This window comes from Leuciscus leuciscus (genome assembly GCF_965113295.1).
Source record: "Leuciscus leuciscus genome assembly, chromosome: 21".
Classification (NCBI taxonomy): Eukaryota; Metazoa; Chordata; class Actinopteri; order Cypriniformes; family Leuciscidae; genus Leuciscus; species Leuciscus leuciscus.
This window is the reverse complement of record NC_138745.1, coordinates 5,208,296-5,226,523: the sequence shown is the minus strand read 5'-3', so window position 1 is coordinate 5,226,523 and position 18,228 is coordinate 5,208,296. Positions and strand designations below refer to the sequence as shown.

The 18,228-nt window shown below is 43.8% G+C and overlaps 1 long non-coding RNA gene across 1 annotated transcript in view; it reads left to right on the top strand.

Moving 5' to 3' along the window:
* Window positions 1–17,447, top strand: part of LOC309485404 — a 109,434-nt gene extending 91,987 nt beyond the window's left edge. Inside the window, exons 2-3 of the long non-coding RNA XR_014201177.1 lie at window positions 17,033–17,196; window positions 17,364–17,447. This is a non-coding gene — a long non-coding RNA (uncharacterized lncRNA). The remainder of the gene's footprint in view (window positions 1–17,032; window positions 17,197–17,363) is intronic.
* Window positions 17,448–18,228: the final 781 nt, after the last annotated feature.

Sequence of the window (18,228 nt, the reverse complement as noted above, 5' to 3'; positions counted from 1 at the left end):
CACTATGTGAGATTTGTACCTTAACCCTCTATTGCATAGTGTTGCTTCAGGGTAACATACCCATTTTCCCTCATATTCTCAGGCTTACAAAATCATACAATCTGTTGATTGTCGATGTCGAGTGTCAAATACGAGATGGACAAGAAAGGTCAAAGCCATCAGGTGCCCAATTTAGAAACGAGTGAAAGATAAAGGTATGCAACTATGTTTTCTCTGTATGATTACGGTATCCATGTCATGAATGAAGGGGCAATATTAATTAATGTATCTTTTTGCTATTGCACCCTTCTCGCCCAGGGTGTAATTCAATGTAGAATCGCCACTGCCGGTTGTATAAACATAATGGGAAGTTAAGACTGTATAAGCATTAGTCTCACCAACTGGCAATTAGTTAGGGCTAATCAGTCTTTATTAATTAGACCAATCTACTTTTTTATGTAACTGACTTTAAAAAGTTATGACAAGTCTTGAAGCAAAAGAAAAGTAAATAAGATGACTAACCTTTAAAGGGATACTCCACCGATTTTTCATATTAAACTATGTTATTCCCTTAACTAAGATGAGTTGATACATACCTCTCTCGTCTCAGTGCGTGCACTAAATCGCTCTGTCTTGCGGCGAAACTTTGTTAGCACTTAGCTTAGCCCAGTTCATTCAATATGGGCCAAGCATAGAAGCTACCAAACACCTCCACGTTTTCCCTATATAAATACAGTTACTCGCGTAGTGTAACTCGACCTAGGACGGTGACACAAAACAAAACGTTGCGCTTTTCTAAGCGTGTAAAATGGATAACTATATTGTATGGCGGAATACCATAGCAAGTGCTTGGAAGCACTTCGACTTCGGCGCAGTAATATCTTCACTAGAGGGAGCGGGGGCCGGTGAGAGGATTTTTCATGAGTGAAGATATTACTGCGCTTTGTTTTGTGTCACCGTCCTAGGTCGAGTTACACTACGCGAGTAACTGTATTTAAATAGGGAAAACGTGGAGGTGTTTGGTAGCTTCTCTGCTTGGCCCATATTGAATGAACTGGGCTAAGCTAAGTGCTAACAAAGTTTCGCCGCAAGACAGAGCGATTGAGTGCACGCACTGAGACGAGAGAGGTAATTATCAACTCATCTTAGTTAAGGGAATAACATAGTTTAATATGAAAAATCGGTGGAGTATCCCTTTAAGACTAATTGGCCACAGGAGAGTCTTTTTGAGACTTACACACTTCACATGAAATGTTACAGTGAAACACTATTTACAATATGTATTTATTTTCTATTAATTTATCCAGAATATAAACAATTCTTATTTATTTATTAAAATAGGAATTAATAAGTGCTCTTATTTTTTTTATTAATGAATATAAACTATTCTCATTTATTTTTTTAAGTAAGAATAAATATTTACTTTTATTTTTCGATGAATTAATCCGGAATATAAAATATAAACAATGCAAAGTGTTTTTGAATTAAGAAGTGCTTATTTTTTTGTATTATTTAATCCAGAATATAAACAATTCTTATTTAAAAAACAAACAGAAATTAAGAATATCTTATATTTATTTTATATGAATTAATCCAGAATATAAAAATTCTTAAATTTATTAAAATAGCAAATATGTGACCCTAGACCACAAAACCAGTCACTTATACATCTTGTGAAAGGTTTGTTATGATGGGACAATATTTCTCCAAGATACAACTATTTTAAAATCTGGAATCTGAGGGTGAAAAACAATCGAAACATTGAGAAAATCTCCTTTAAAGTTGTCCATTTATGTTCACGGTTGTGCTGCATTCACTCACTAAAATATTTTTTTTATATATTTACGGTAGGAAATTTACTAAGTATCTTCATGGAACATGACCTTTACTTAATAACCTAATGATTTTTGGCATAAAGTGATCCAGGGTCACATATGTGTATTTATTTTCTACTAAGTATTTCAGAATATAAACAATTCTTATTTTTAAAATAAGAATTAAGAAGTACTTTTATGTATTTGTTTAATAATTTAATTAAAAACAAATTCTACCAAAATGGTCGAAAATTGAAGGATTTACAGTAAGATCACCAACTTGTCCTTAAAATAAAGAAAAGTATCTATATATGTGTGCATGGAATCATCTCTCATATCCTCTACCAGATTATTGGCCAATCAATTAATCAATTAGTTACAGTGTTTCAAGAGTCTCGCTGGCCCGGTTTATTCATGTCAGTGCAAATGTGTGTATTGCAATAGTGTATCATGGGGAGGAAGCACATGCCAGAGCTCCATCCCTCTGTGAGGTCACCATAGCAACCGGAGCCTTTTACCAGTCACTCGGGAATTCCGTTTTTGCACGGCTCACTTGCCAAGTAAGCAAGTCAACCCTTCGGCGGCTTGCCTTTCGCGTCTCTTTAGCAACCAGTTGCTATGCGGCTACTGTTGCCATGCGTGTGTGGTGGGATTTATGGGAATTCAGGCCCCCTGTAACTCTCTCTGTGATGTCTCTCCTCACCCACCCCCAAAATAACTCAGAAATGGTTTGATCGTCAGGGAGAACTTCTCTTGATAACGCTTATATTCAAGCTGAGGTTTTTATAGAGACGTAAATAAAAGTGGAGTTGTGTGGGCTTGCACTGACAGTCAGCTGTGCCGTGATACGCTGATTTACATGATTCCACCATTCACATCTATGAGCCGCTGTCAAAGTCATTTCCACGTCCTTGGGAGAGGGAATAAGTCAAAATAATGACAGTTCTGCAAAGCACAGCACTATGTAAAGAGACGTGTGTGACGTGGCGGAACAACAGTGATGCTGGAGTCTTGTGTGTGTGTGTCTGATAAACTCTGAGGGATCTTCTGTTCTGCGAGATGACTGTTTTGTAAATTGATCTTTTCTCTGAGATGCTCTTTAGAAGATTAAAGATGGTGTGATGTTTTATGAAAGGGTTTGAGAGGCAGTGTTTGGGTTTATTAAGAAGGCAGGTGTCTCTCTGAACCTTCTTGGCAAAGATCACTATCATTTATACACACTCTGTATAATCCAAAAGAGCTGAATATCCCAGAGCTGAAACATGAGCTGTAAAATGACCCGTGTTATTTTAGGGTCATTGATGTAGTTTTTGTTCATATATTTTGATATATATATATATATATATATATATATATATATATATATATATATATATATATATATATATATATATTTTTTTTTTTTTTATGTAGTTCATATTTTAGTTATTTTGTTTGATTTTTGTTAACTTTTCATTTAGCTTTTTAAAAAATGTGTATAGTTTTTATTTAGAAAGAAACGTTGAAACTAGTTGAAATAAAATAAGTTTTAATGTTTATTTCATTTAAGTACCAATTTTTTTATGATTTTAGTTTTAGTTAATGAAAACAACTCCGCCATGGACCTTTAAAAAATTAATAATAATAATTGTATATAAATATATAAGCATGGAAGCTTATTTCCGCCACTGAATAGCAAAAAAATAATTGCAACTTTTTATCTCACAATTTTGACTCTTTCTCAGAATTGCGTGATATAAACTCACAATTGTGATAGTTTTTTTTCTTCTGACATTTTTTTCACAATTGCGAGTTTATATCTCACAATTATGACTTTTTTCTTGCAATTATGACTTTTTCTCTCGCAATTGTGAGTTTATTTCTCACAATTCTGAGAGAAAAAACATCTCAATTGTGAGATAAAAAAGTCACAATTACTTTTTTTTTTTGAGTGGCGGAAAATGTTCCAAAGAATGTTATTGCTATTGTGTATTGTACCAAGTATTGAGATCTCTGTGTTCGGGTAGATATATGTTACACAATATCTACTGTAGATGTTAAGTAAAGCATACACTTTAAAAGCTTGGCTTAAATGACCATGTTAAATTAATGTTAAATTACTCAAACTTTAATTGGCCAAGTTAAATTGACTTAATTTTCTTTGTTCATTTTCCTTAACTTTACTTTAAAAAAAACGTGCAAAAGACAAATTAAGTAATTTTTTATTTTTTTTTCAGTGGTGCATGACGGCCCCTCAGACCAGTCAACTTCCCAAAACTCTTTTGTATGCACTGCTAAATTAAATACTAAAGGCTAAAATGTGTGCAAATGTTAGGATTTTGTGTTTCTACTTTGTTTCAGTCACGTTATGCTTCCAGGAGGAGTAATTTTAATAAACACATGACAATTGGTTCTGTGCAGAGTAGATTATTTGGTCTTTCCTCTGGGGATGAAAATTCTGTATATGTTTTGGAAAAGTGCTTCTTTTTAAGGCCAGATGACATTAGCATCTGAAGATGAAGGTTGCGCTGTTCATTTCACCTCCTGAAAACCTGATAGAAGTAATAAAGCATTTTATTCTGATCTTAGAACGATTTGCTGTTCTTATTAAATCTACAGACCCTACGCCAAAATATTAAAAACTTAGTCACTGTCATAAATATCTTATATTCGTCCATTTTTAACGCATTACAAGTAATGCAAGATATGTAATCAGATTACTTTTTTCAAGTACTTAAAATAAACAACAAAACATCTGATTTACTTTTTCAAAAAAGTGATGCAAGTTACTTTGTTTTCTCATGTATCGACTGACAGCTCTCCATCCTCGTGTTGAGAGAGAACAGGAGTTAGTGCAGAGGCGATGATAATTGTAATTCTACACGAAATGTGAAGTTTACCTATGCATCTCACTTGAACAAAAACATTTTCAGTATTCCTCAAAACTAATAAAACAGTGAAATGGGTGGTGGTGGCGCAATGGATAAGACACATGCCTTTGGTGTGAGAGACCTGGGTTCGAATCCACTGTGAGACACCAATGTGTCCCTGAGCAAGACACTTAACCCCTAGTTGCTCCAGAGGCGTGCGACCTCTGACATATATAGCAATTGTAAGTCGCTTTGGATAAATTGTAAGACGCCTTTGGTAAGGCGTCAGCTAAATGAATAAATGTAAATGAAATGCAAACCTGCAATAATTAAATATGTTCAAAAACACAAATATGTATCTTTATGTAATCTCACTTTATGATGTCTTTGCTGCTGACCAATTCAACCATAGTAATACACAATAATAATTTTAGATAAACATCACTTTTGTGTTTCATTTTTGAGTTTTTATTGGTGAACTTTCTTCTCCCGCGTCTTATTCTCCTGCGATCCAGAATATCAGCACAACTGAAGGTTAGTTTTAGCTTCGCCCTCTATTGTACACGCGTAAATATGCATTTCTTTCAGTCTGGGGGTTATTCATTTCACCTTTGGTGTGAAAGGGCCTTTACATTTGAATTTTGTTTTGTTATTAAATAAAAACAAGGAAGCCCAGCCCAGGTGAGAAAAAAGTGACACAAAATTACCATAACATTAACAATTGCATTACTTTCCATAAAAAACAGCTAAATAACGCAATTAGTTATTTTTTAGGGAGTGATGCAATATTGTAACGCATTACTTTTAAAAGTGCCCAGTCCCCAACACTGGTCAGTTGTGAGAAAACCTCTAACAGATCACAATCAAATGTTATTATTAAAAGTGTTTCTGGTTGAAAACACTTATTACATGATTAAATGATAATTATGCCAGAAAATCTGTCTAGCATCGTGTTCTGTAGCCTTTCTGATAGCTTTATTCTTTGACAGTTAGCTCATTACCTTATTTGCTCCCACCAATGTGAGGATTTAATTTGGAATCCCTGGACAACAAGAGCGAAAATTAAACTAGTATTTAATGAGAGAGTTGTAATGATTTGGGCCACAAGGGGGACGGAGAGAACAGATGGACTGAATGATTAATGCATTTCATAATATTCATTCAACAATGGATTTCTGTGACAGCTGATGCCATTTAAAGCGCTATCCTCCTGAACTCTGAAAGAATGTGAAGCATCAGGACCAGAGAGAGAGAACAGTGAAGGCAAACTCTGCAGACTTTCTTCTAAAGATTGAAGAAAAATGTATGAGAGTCAGTGATGTGATTACAATAAAAATGCAATTCATAAAATATGTTTTGAAAACTCCTTTGCTATAATGAACAGTCTCAATTTCTATAGGTAATCTTGAACATTTTTAGTGATGTAAAAAAAGAGAAAGGTTACAATAACAAATGTTGGCATTGGCATACATATTTTATAGCATAATATTTTATTATTTCTTTGAAGGACAAGCAGTGGAGCAAATTTGTTGCCTGAGTCACAACTAGACTACTTTTAAATACTTTCATTCAGCAAGGATGCATTCAATTGATCAAGAGTGACAGACATTTAAAATGATAATAATAATAATAATAATAATAATAAAAAAAATGTTTTAAACAGTTCAAAATGTTCTTTTGAACTTTTTATTCATCAATGAATCCTAAAAAACATTGTATCACAGTTTCCCCAAAAAAATATGAAGCAGCACAAATGTATTCACCATTAATAATAATAAGAAATGTTTCTTGAGCAAATCAGAATAATACAATGATTTCTGAAGGATCATGTGACACTGAAGACTGGAGTAATGATGCTGAAAATTCAGCTTTGATCACAGGAATAAATTGCATTTTAAAATATATTCAAACAGTAAACAGTTATTTTAAATATGAATAATATGTCACAATATTACTGTTTTTACTATATTTTGAAGCCTTGGTAAGTCTGGACTTCTTTCAAAAACAAAAAAAACATACTATTTAGTTTATTTACATTGTTATATTTTAGTTGTGGATATAGTCTACTTGATGGCTTGAAACTGGACTCTCATTCGGCTACAGCTCCTCTCAGGGTCAGAAACGATCTTTTGATTAACGTCGACCTTGCAGCACCTCTTGCATGATAACGAGCAGTTGTGACGATAGTCCCTCCCATGGTTATGAATAATACATGACATTACAGTTGGTCAAGGCAGAGGTTGTGCTGCTGTCTGTCTGTGCAGCGTGGCGTGTCTCATTCAGGCTGGCATCGCATTCATTCACTCTCACACACACACACACACACACACACACACTGCAGTGGTGCATCGCTTTCTTCTGATTCTCGACCAGTCCTCTGCGCTTCGTTTCCATTGCACACACTCACTGGCGTTATTGCTCTGTAGAACGGAGAAACCAGCCAATGTTCAGCACAAGTATCCGCGGAAGGGAAAGGAGAACGTATTTTGTGGCTGGTGGAAAGCTGTCATGAGAAAAAGCACGCGAAGGAAAGACATCACTCAGGATACACCGGTGAGGAGTGCGGACGCGAGCGGAGGAAGGTGGGACGGAAAGTAAAAGATAAGCAAGGTAGGCTGCGTCTTCGCCTGGAGTGTGTGTGTGTGTGTGTGTGTGTGTGTGTGTGTGTGTGTGTCATTAATCACCGTGTGTTGCCAGGAGGTAACGGTAATCCAGGATAAAACCTTTCATGCACTGATTTCCTCAGTGACGACTGATATTTGATACGAATCCTTTGCTTGTCAGCTTTTACAAAAAATGACCAGGCTATAACCAGTTTATGCAAATACCACAGTTTCTACAGTCGTTGTTAGTTTTAGCCTGCAACAATAGATCAACATGGATCCATTTCACACGGTTTTTCCACAAATGTTTTATGATAATATCGCGAATACCAATTACCAACGGTATGGGCGGTTAGTGCCGGTTTTAGACTTCTGGGGCCCTAAGCAAAACTTTGTCCAGGCGTTCATCAAAACCCCAATGACCCCCACTGTCAATCAACAACAGTGAGTTGAAAAGTTCAGTAATGCAATGAAAAAATAAAACAATAGGACAAATACAACAGGAAAAAAAAGATATGCATGAAATGAACAATTTAGCCTACTACTAGAAGCCTTCTGTACAGACAATTAATAAAGTAATCAAATGTAAAAAAAAAAAAAAAAGAATTGCACAGTCTTCATTGTATGTATGAAATATACATTGATTCTTATTAAAGTTATAATAATGAAGTTAAAATTATTCAGTGAGGTGCAGTGAATGATTCTCTCATTTTCTTTTGTTGTTTCATTGACATAATCCCAAGGAGATGCGCCAATGTTTATCACAAACTTCCAAGATGCCGTCGTCAGCTGTAGTCTTGCGTCAGTTACAGCTATTTTTTGTATTTTTCTTCTGAAGTTTGCAGAAAAAAAACGGAGATGACGATATCTTCAACGCCTAAAAGCTGCGTTCACACCAAACGCGAATAGAGCGTCTGGCGCGAGTGATTTCAATGCGTTTACATGCGTCTGGAGGTCTTGCGGCACGAATGAAGCGTTTAGTGCGGCGCGGTGGACGCGAATTCGCCTCATTCGCGCGTCCACTTCGCTTCAAACTTTTGCTTTTTACACGCGTCATAGTGTTAACGAACTTTAACGATTTTTTTGCAACCGTTTCTTTGAAGAACATGACCGTAATTATGAACACAAGATTGAATGTGCCAAAGAAAATGATTATTGGCAGTCATGTTGCCTCTGTAGCCGGTGTATGCAGGTACATTTCTCATACCCCTTCGTTTGAAGTGTGGTCCCGAAAAATCTTCGTTTCAAGGGCTATCTGGCCCTTCCCCTTACCCCTACCCCTCCAACCAAAAGAGAATTGAGACAGCCCTTCACGTGCACACGCAAAACGGAGGGGTAGGGCCAAGGGGTGAATTGGGATTGGCCCTAAATGACAGACAGCATCAGGTTTATTAGGCTGCTGTCACTTTAAGACCAAATGCACAGACCTAATACAAAAGTATTCGATTACTTTCCCAGCTGTTTATGTTCACTGAAGACACAACTGAATGCGTTTACATTATTTTTTTTGACACATTTTTGCGTGTATTTGACCGTTTAAGCGCACGCCCGAAGCCCAAAGTAGTCTGTACTTGTCGCGGTATGTTACCCTCCATCTCGGATCGAGTGGGCCGAAAGCCGACTGCTGAACAGCTTCTCTTTCGCAGCTCAATACACTTTTACATGTAACGTTACATGATTCGACTGATTTGGATGTTACATATGGTGACAGCGCACCGCTTTAAAGGAAAGAAATGGAAAGCGGCATCATGTTTTTATAATCGTTGGAAGCCAAGATCAAAAAACAAAACTATAACAAAGCCCTAAACCATTGAGAACAAGGGGTACTTTACATATAGGAAGGACCGGCACTCGTTAACTGTTGGTATTTTTTTTCTGATATTTTGTAATATCATACACAATAGTTTGCGCAATTGCATCTTACTAAATCAGCATCGGCTCAAAACATAATATCTTCACTTGCTCCAAGTGGTTGTTGTATAGATAATCAAATGCCTGTCGAGTAATTTTAGTCGCATGTGGTTGTGTGTTATAGTGTGAAAATAGTGCAACATACTAAATACAGCTGCAAGTGTTCAACAAGACAGTCATCTTCCAGCAGAAAACACTTCAAATAAGTTTTTGAGACGATCTATCTCTTATTTTTTGGTAATGGTTGATACAGATGTAACTTATTTATGATTATATTAATGACTACATGAAATCTATTTTCTAAATGCATGTTATGTAGCCTATCCTAAAGTAATTAATATTTATAATGAATATTATCCATGTATATATATATATATATATATATATTTTTTTTTTTTATAATCCATTGCACTCGGTTGTACGTCACAATATGGAAGAAGATGTCATTTTAAAGTGATGCTTAAGGACCAGTTTCATTCTGTCATCATGCCTGACCAGTAAAACTAGTTTAATGCATCACAATTCCACCTCAGACGATGCTGGATTGATCCACAAAGTAACTTTATTGAAATTTTACATGAATTATTAAGAACGTCTCGGTTACGGATGTAACCCTCGTTCCCTGAGTGGGAACGGAGACGTTACGTCGGATGACGACGATTGGGGTTTCGCCTAGAAGCCTATCACCTTCGAGTATATAAAACGAGCCAATGGCAATGAAATGCCATGGGTCTGCGGAATTTGCATAGCGTAACTCCGCCCGCCGCAGGGGGTATATAAGGAAGTACGCTGGCACAATGCAGATATGTCTTCGCTGAGGAGCCGAGACTAGCCCCAGGCGTTTTTCAGCGGTACAGCGGAAGTGGCAGGAAGACGTAACGTCTCCGTTCCCACTCAGGGAACGAGGGTTACATCCGTAACCGAGACGTTCCCTTTCGTGGTCACTCCGAGTTACGTCGGATGACGACGATTGGGGTTCCAGTCTAATCACGCCACCTCGGCTGTCTTCCAGTGCCCTGCGTAAGTCTGAGCTCCCTGTTGTGAGACTAGCACGAACGAAGGAGTCCTACTTAACACAGGGATACCAAGGTACACTGGGAAGCATATCTCCAGAGAGAAATATGCAGTTATGCCCAGCCATTGATGGGGGGGACTTAGAATACACATATGACCCAGAGGGCTGCATATGGAAAATCACTGGGGTGTCCAGCCGCAGGTGGAATTTTAAACCCCAGGGGTGGCAAGGTGGCTTGCCAAGGGAAAGACACACGCTCACAAGGAGACTTACAGTGGAATACACATGTGGGGGTCGCCCAGAGGGGGAACCATGCACATGGAGGCACCTAGTCAAGCGCAAAAGCTGCGTTATGGCAGATTGGCATAACTCAGGCGTTGACGTAACCAGTGCTGGAGGAAACTCAGAGCTTATCAGACTCACCTGAGAGAAATATCGCACGTATCCCGTCCGTGGAGAGGAATGGCGAGCAAGCGAAGACACCTGAGCAGAATCTAGCACCGGCTGGTTGAAGCGAGTACATGAGAAGAAACTGGCTCTACTCGGAGATTATAGAATCTCGCGAATGTGTTGGGTGTCGCCCAGCCTGCAGCTCTACAAATGTCTGTTAGCGAGGCGCCATGCGCTAGAGCCCAAGAGGAAGCCACACTACGTGTGGAGTGGGCTTTCACACCAAGGGGGCACGGACGACCTTGCTGCTGGTATGCCAAAGCAATGGTATCCACTATCCAGTGGGATAACCTTTGCTTTGAGAGAGCCTTTCCCTTCAGCTTCCCACCATGACAGACAAAGAGCTGGTCTGAGGTCCTGAAACACCGCGTTCTGTCCACGTAAGCACGGAGGGCGCGTACTGGACAGAGCAGTGCCAAGGCTGGGTCTGCCTCCTCCAAGGGCAGCGCTTGCAGGTTCACTACCTGGTCTCGAAAGGGTGTGGTAGGAACCTTGGGCACGTATCCAAGCCGGGGTCTCAGGATCACGTGAGAGTTAGCCGGCCCGAATTCCAGGCACGCTTCGTCAACCGAAAATGCCTGCAGGTCCCCTACCCTCTTGATGGAGGCCAATGCAACCAGGAGCGCTGTCTTCATAGACAGAAACTTAAGCTCCACTGACTGTAAAGGCTCAAATGGAGCACTCTGCAGGGCAGTTAGAACCACTGAGAGGTCCCAAGAGGGTACGAAGGGAGGACGAGGAGGATTTAGTCTCCTCGCTCCCCTCAGGAACCTGACGATCAGGTCGTGCCTTCCCAGAGACTTACCATCAACTGCTTCGTGATGTGCGGCAATGGCGGCAACATACACTTTCAGGGTGGAGGGAGACAGCCTTCGCTCCAACCCTTCTTGCAGGAAGGAAAGCACGACACTGATCGGGCATTTCGTGGGTTCTTGATGTTTAGAAGAACACCAGTTGACGAAGAGGTTCCACTTCAACGCATAGGCATGTCTCGTGGACGATGCTCTAGCGGAAGTGATGGTAGCCACCACCGCAGGTGGTAGGGTACTCAAACCTGCCTCGTCCCGTCCAGGAGCCACACGTGGAGGTTCCAAAGATCGGGACGAGGGTGCCATAAGGTGCCCCGTCCCTGAGAAAGGAGGTCCTTCCTCAGAGGAATTGGCCAGGGAGGTGCTGTCGCGAGGAGTACTAGTTCGGAGAACCAGGTCCGGTTGGGCCAATACGGGGCAACCAAAATGACCTGCTCCTCGTCCTCCCTGATCTTGCGCAAGGTCTGCGCAAGAAGGCTCACTGGGGGAAACGCATACTTGCGTAGGCCCCGCGGCCAGCTGTGCGCCAGTGCATCCGTGCCGAGCGTGCCCTCGGTCAGGGAGTAAAACAGGTCGCAATGGGACGAGTCGTGGGAGGCAAACAGGTCTACCTGTGCGTCGCCGAACTGACCCCAAATCAGCTGGGCCGTCTGGGGATGGAGTCGCCATTCTCCTGCGAGAGGCCGAACTCGAGACAGCTCGTCGGCCGCCTGGTTCAGGTGTCCCGGGATATAAATGGCTCGAAGCGACCTCAGATGCTTCTGACTCCATATGAGGAGGTGGCGAGCGAGTTGCGACATACGGCGGGAGCGTAGACCACCCTGGTGGTTGATGTACGCTACTGTTGCGGTATTGTCTGATCGGACTAGTACGTGCTGGCCCCTGAGCAGCGCATGGAAGCGGTGCAGGGCGAGACGTACAGCCAGCAACTCGAGGCAATTGACATGCCAAAGGCGCTGGGGTCCTGTCCAGAAGCCCGCGGCAGCATGACCATTGCACATGGCGCCCCAGCCCGTGTTGGAGGCATCTGTTGACACAACAACATGCCGGGAAACTCGTTCTAAGGGCACTCCGGCCCGTAGAAAATTGAGGTTCGCCCACGGGGTGAAGGTCTGACGGCAGGCTGGAGTCACTGGGACTCGGAGCGTGCCGTGTTGCCATGCCCACCTCGGGACTCGATCGCGAAGCCAAAGCTGAAGCGGTCTCATATGAAGCAATCCCAGCGGCGTTACTGCGGCTGCGGATGCCATATGCCCCAGGAGCCTCTGAAAAAGTTTCAGTGGAACCGCACTCTTGTCCTCGAACTGACGAAGACAAGTCAGCAGTGACTGCGCGCGCTCGCTCGTAAGCTGCGCGCACATGGCGACCGAGTCGATCTCCATACCGAGAAAAGAGATCCTCTGCACGGGGCAGAGTTTGCTCTTCTCCCAGTTGACCCGAAGGCCCAGACGGACTAGGTGCCGGAGCACTAGGTCCCTGTGTTCGCAAACCTGGTCTCGGGAGTGAGCTAGGATAAGCCAGTCGTCGAGATAGTTCAGGATGCGAACCCCGTGTTCCCGAAGGGGAACAAGGGCTGCCTCGACGACCTTCGTAAAGACGCGAGGAGACAGGGCTAGCCCGAAAGGGAGAACCGCGTACTGGTATGCCTGCCCCTCGAAAGCAAACCGTAGAAACGGTCTGTGTCGAGGTAAAATGGAGACATGGAAGTAGGCGTCCTTCAGGTCGATCGCTGCAAACCAATCCTGCGGCCGCACACACTGGAGGATGTGTTTGGCCGTTAGCATCTTGAACGGCAGCCTGTGAAGGGAGCGGTTCAAGACGCGCAGGTCGAGGATTGGCCGTAACCCACCGGACTTCTTGGGTACAATGAAGTAAGGGCTGTAGAAGCCGGACTTCATTTCGGCTGGAGGGACAATCTCGATCGCACCCTTCGCCAGCAGGGTGACGACCTCCGCTCTCATGACAGGGGCATTGCCACCGACCATAGTGAAGCGGACTCCGCTGAAGCGGGGAGGAGATCGCGTGAACTGAATCGCGTAGCCGAGCCTGATGGTTCTCGCGACCCAGCGGGACAGTCTGGGAAGCTCTAGCCAGGCCTCCAGAAAGTGCACCAGCGGGGTCATACGAACCACAGACGTACCGTCGGTGGGGCAGCGAGGCGGAATGACCGGCACCGGCGAGGGTGGCATCGCGGCCCTGTGCGGGGGCACGGTCATTAACCGCGTCCTGCCAGAGGAGGCCAGGGGAGGGCGCGCGTCCCACGGGGGCGTGCTCTGGCAGGGGTCTGGCGACAGAGGGGGATGAGAGGAGCGTGGCCCGTGGGCGGCGCGTGCTGTCATCCCAGACCTCTGGGACAGAGGAGGGCGGCAGTGGCGGGACCCGAGGGTGGCGCGCACTGCGGCCCTCTGGGTCTGTAGGCTCAGGATTGGGGATTTCGATTCTTTCTTTAACCACATTAGGGTGCTGCCCGTCGTGAGACGAGCAGCGGGGAGTGGAGAACAAAAGATTCTCCCCCGGCCCTCCACCGGGGGAAGGAGTGGCCCTGCTACCACCTCCTGTAGCGAAAAGAAAGCCAATCCTGAGCTGCCCGTCTCAGGAGCGCCGCTTAGCCTGGCGTTTAGCGGGCTGCGGGGCTGGAGAGGGCTGTGGCGCCTTCCTACGGCTTCCTCCACGACGCGGCCCAGATGAAGGCTGCTGCTGGGGCCGTGCGGGAGGGGCGGGAGCCGCGGGAGGGCGCCCTCGGCGGCGAGCAGACTGAGGATTCTGCACCGACGGCTGAGCAGCAGAGCGTCGGGGCAGAATGTGCTTAATCGCCTCAGTCTGCTTCTGAGCAGTCGAGAACTGTTGGGCAAAGTCCTCGACTGCACCGCCGAAAAGGCCGGCCTGGGATATGGGAGCGTCAAGCAGACGAGTCCGCTCGGGCTCACGCATATCAGCCAGGTTCAGCCAGAGATGTCTCTCCTGGACCACAGCTGTGGACATCACCAAACCCAGGGAGCGCGCGGTCACCTTCGTCGCCCGGAGAGCGAGGTCGGTGGCGGCGCGCAGCTCATCAAAGAGCCCTGGGTCTGTCCTACCCTCGTGCATGTCACGAAGCATCTTGGCCTGGTAGACCTGTAAGATGGCCATGGCATGCAAAGAGGCAGCTGCCTGTCCCGCCGCTCTGTAAGATTTCGCCACCATGGTAGACGAGAATCTACAGGCTTTGGACGGGTGCTTAGGATCACCACGTGATGAAGCGCTTGTCGGACACAGCTGCATCGCGACAGAACGTTCAACCGTGGGAATCCCAGTGTACCCACAAGCATCAGCTCTATCGAGGGGAGGAAAGGCGGAGAAAGCCGTCGAACGATCACGGGAAGACATGGGAGCCTTCCAGGACCGCGTGACTTCCTCATGCACTTCCGGGAAGAATGGTATTGGGGTTGGGCGGCGACGGGTGTCAGCGGCCGCTCCCAAAAACCAATCATCCAGCCGCGAGCGCACTGGATCAGGTGGCGGGGACCACTCAATACCAATGGCCGCGGCTGCCCGGGAAAGCATGGCGGTCAGCTCGGGATCAGACTCGGGCAATGCTGGCACGCCCGAGGGCGGCAACACAGCCGAATCCTCACTTCCCGAGGACTCGCGCCCACCTTGTGATGCAGCGATGGACATAGTATCTTCCTCTGGAGCTCCAAACGAGACGCGCTGGGGCTCCGAAGAGGGACCAGCGGTCTCAGTTTGGACACTCGCGGGTGCTGATGCTGGAGAGGGGTGTGTGGACCGTGGACGTGTCGGCGGTATGTCCCACACAGTCACCCTCAGGTCACCCCGGCCACCAGCCGAAGTACTAGCCCTCTCGGGACCAGTAGATCGGGGTGTGGGTAGGGGGACTCTCGCTCTAGTGAGCTCATTGAGTCTCGACCGCAGCATAGAGATGGTCATGTTCCCGCAGTGAGAACATGAGTCATCCACGAACGCTGCTTTAGCGTGATCAACGCCCAAACACGTTAAGCAGCGATCGTGCCCATCAGAGAAAAATATCTCGCCACCGCAACCAGAAGTGCACGGGCGAGGCATCTTTAAAAAGACGTGCCACGTGCAATGCTCTTTTTGTGAGAGGAAAAACTCCGCGGATGCTGAAGCGAACAGGGAGAAACACACTATCTGTCAGATCACTGACAAGATCAGCAGGGTAGTGAGCACTCGCTGAAAACGCCGTCACACCAACACCGGAGAGTTCGCTCGTCTCGAAGGTAAGAGAAGACTAACTCAGAATATTTGGCTTGCAGGAGTGGAGAAGTTCTCGGCTCCGAAGCGAAAACATATCTGCATTGTGCCAGCGTACTTCCTTATATACCCCCTGCGGCGGGCGGAGTTACGCTATGCAAATTCCGCAGACCCATGGCATTTCATTGCCATTGGCTCGTTTTATATACTCGAAGGTGATAGGCTTCTAGGCGAAACCCCAATCGTCGTCATCCGACGTAACTCGGAGTGACCACGAAAGGGAACTCTGTTAACTTAAATACATCAGCAGTAAACATAACATTTATAGATCTTCAGTAATGTGTTTGCACTATTCAAACAGCCTTCAGATATGTTTAAAAGACTTGCAGATGAAACAATAGTCCGATTTCTTGTGGTTTTTTTTATTGTTTTATGTTTTGTATCATATTTAATACATCAGACTTTTAATGTAAATCAATGAGATTATTATAACAGTACTGCTTGCATAAAATGCATATACATTTCAGTTATCACTATATCTCTAAATGATGTCTCAAGATGATATTTAAATGTTTTATGATCAAACTCTGTAGCTTTAAGGGTGATGATTGAGAGATGTACAAATAAGCATTCCTCAGAAGCCTGATGTATCATATTTGATTTGAAAAGACACGTGTACTGTGACCTGAAGGTGGACATTTTAACAATATACTAAAAGGCTTTGTACATGCTAAATCAGATGACAGAAGGCATGAGGTAGATTGTGCAACAGGTTTTTCTGCAACACTGAAGAAGCAGTGTGTGTAGGGTGCGTCTCCAGGCCATTCAGACAGCCTTCAGATGTGTTTTATAACCAAGAACTAATAGGCTGAAGGGTTTTGGTATCGTATTGTTACTCTCTGAATAGAAATCAAATTGTGATTCGCACCCCTAGTGACCACGCCGCCTCACTCACACACACATCTTTCTTGCCGTCTGCTCGGCTCTTTATTATGGTCTTTCTGCCTGGTTCTGCTTGCTCTCACTCCCCGTAGATTCTGGCTCATTTGCTGTTATACGGGCAGAAAACGGTCCTAATGTGCTGGAAGTAGAGCTGGGCTTCTTCTCTGAGAGTCATTTTCTCTGGATGATGAGGAAAATTGAACTCTGTCAACAGCCAATCAGAAAGCCCGAAGGATAGCATTGTAGGCCGGGAAAGTATACATGGCCTTGGGATATGAGAAACCTGATTTCACAGCAGGCATGAGATTGTTCACATGAGAGTGGTAATGTTCAATTTGTAAGAAAGAGAGAGAGAATATACAGTGTACGTTTCCCTTGCATCTGTTTCTGAGCACGCTTTTAGCATCACTCACTGGACATTTCTTTAAGTGTTGCTTACTTAAAGGAGCTGTATGTAAGAAATGTATTTCAATTAATCATAAAATGGCCCTGATATGTCACTAGACATTAAGAAATCATGTTCATTTCAAATACTTATATCACTGACAACAGTAGTCCGGCCAGGATATTGTCATTTAAAAAGTGAAGTTGCAGCCCTCAACTGATGTTGATGTTATCATCTTGTGTGTTGGCCTGATGCTCCACCCTCCGGCTATCTACCAATCACGAAGTCAGTAGTGTTTCGGCATCCGGGTTGCCAGCTCTAGTTACCACAGCTGCAGCTACAAACGTTCCTGCTGGATCCTGCAGCCTATCTGGCAACATTGAGTCAGGGGGAGGGGGAGGGCATACACCGCTCTACAGTAATTTGAAAGTGATTGCAGTACCAGTTTTGCCCACAATCTTACATATGGCTCCTTTAAGTTGACTCTAGTCAGAGCCATAAAGAGAAAGAGTTGCGACACTCTTTGATGTCGCCGCTATGGCTGTCATGTGGTTCATGTAAGCCCCAATAGTTCCAAAACATACGCTGGCTGTCATGTTCTTCTATGGGACAGACAGCAGCGACTGCATTATTGAACGGTAAATATAAAATAAAACACACACCCAAGTACTTTTTCAGCTGTTATTGCATAATTGCATTTTGTTAATGTCAGTTTTGCATTTGGAGAGGCAGGCAGGGTGACAACGAAATACTGTATATTACATAGTTAAGTTTTAGGCTATATTTTTGGAGGGAAAAGCTTAGTGTTCATGTTCACATGGGTAGCAACACTTTATTTAATTGAATTTTTGGGATATACTAACTTTTCATTATGTGACGTGTTGGCTGAGTTGTGAATGCTGCGTGTCGAGTTGTTCCAGAGGTAACGTGTTTCTGAAATATCGACCCCTTTTGAATTGTCAACTGTCTATATTGTAAAAAGTTGCTATAGAGTTGGTAGCGATTCATTACCGAACTAATTAGATGCTACCTCCACAGCTGCTGAAGTTGCGCTAGCAATGCTAGAAAATTGGTTGAAACAACCAAGATAAAATATAAATAATTACGCTGTGCATATACAAATGAAGACCAGTATAAGCATCGCAAAGGGCCTCTGATACAATATAGACAGTTGACAATTCAAAAGAGGTCGATATTTCAGCAACTTACCTCTGGAACAACTCGACGCACAGCAATGTAAGTGAATGGTGTCCAACGCC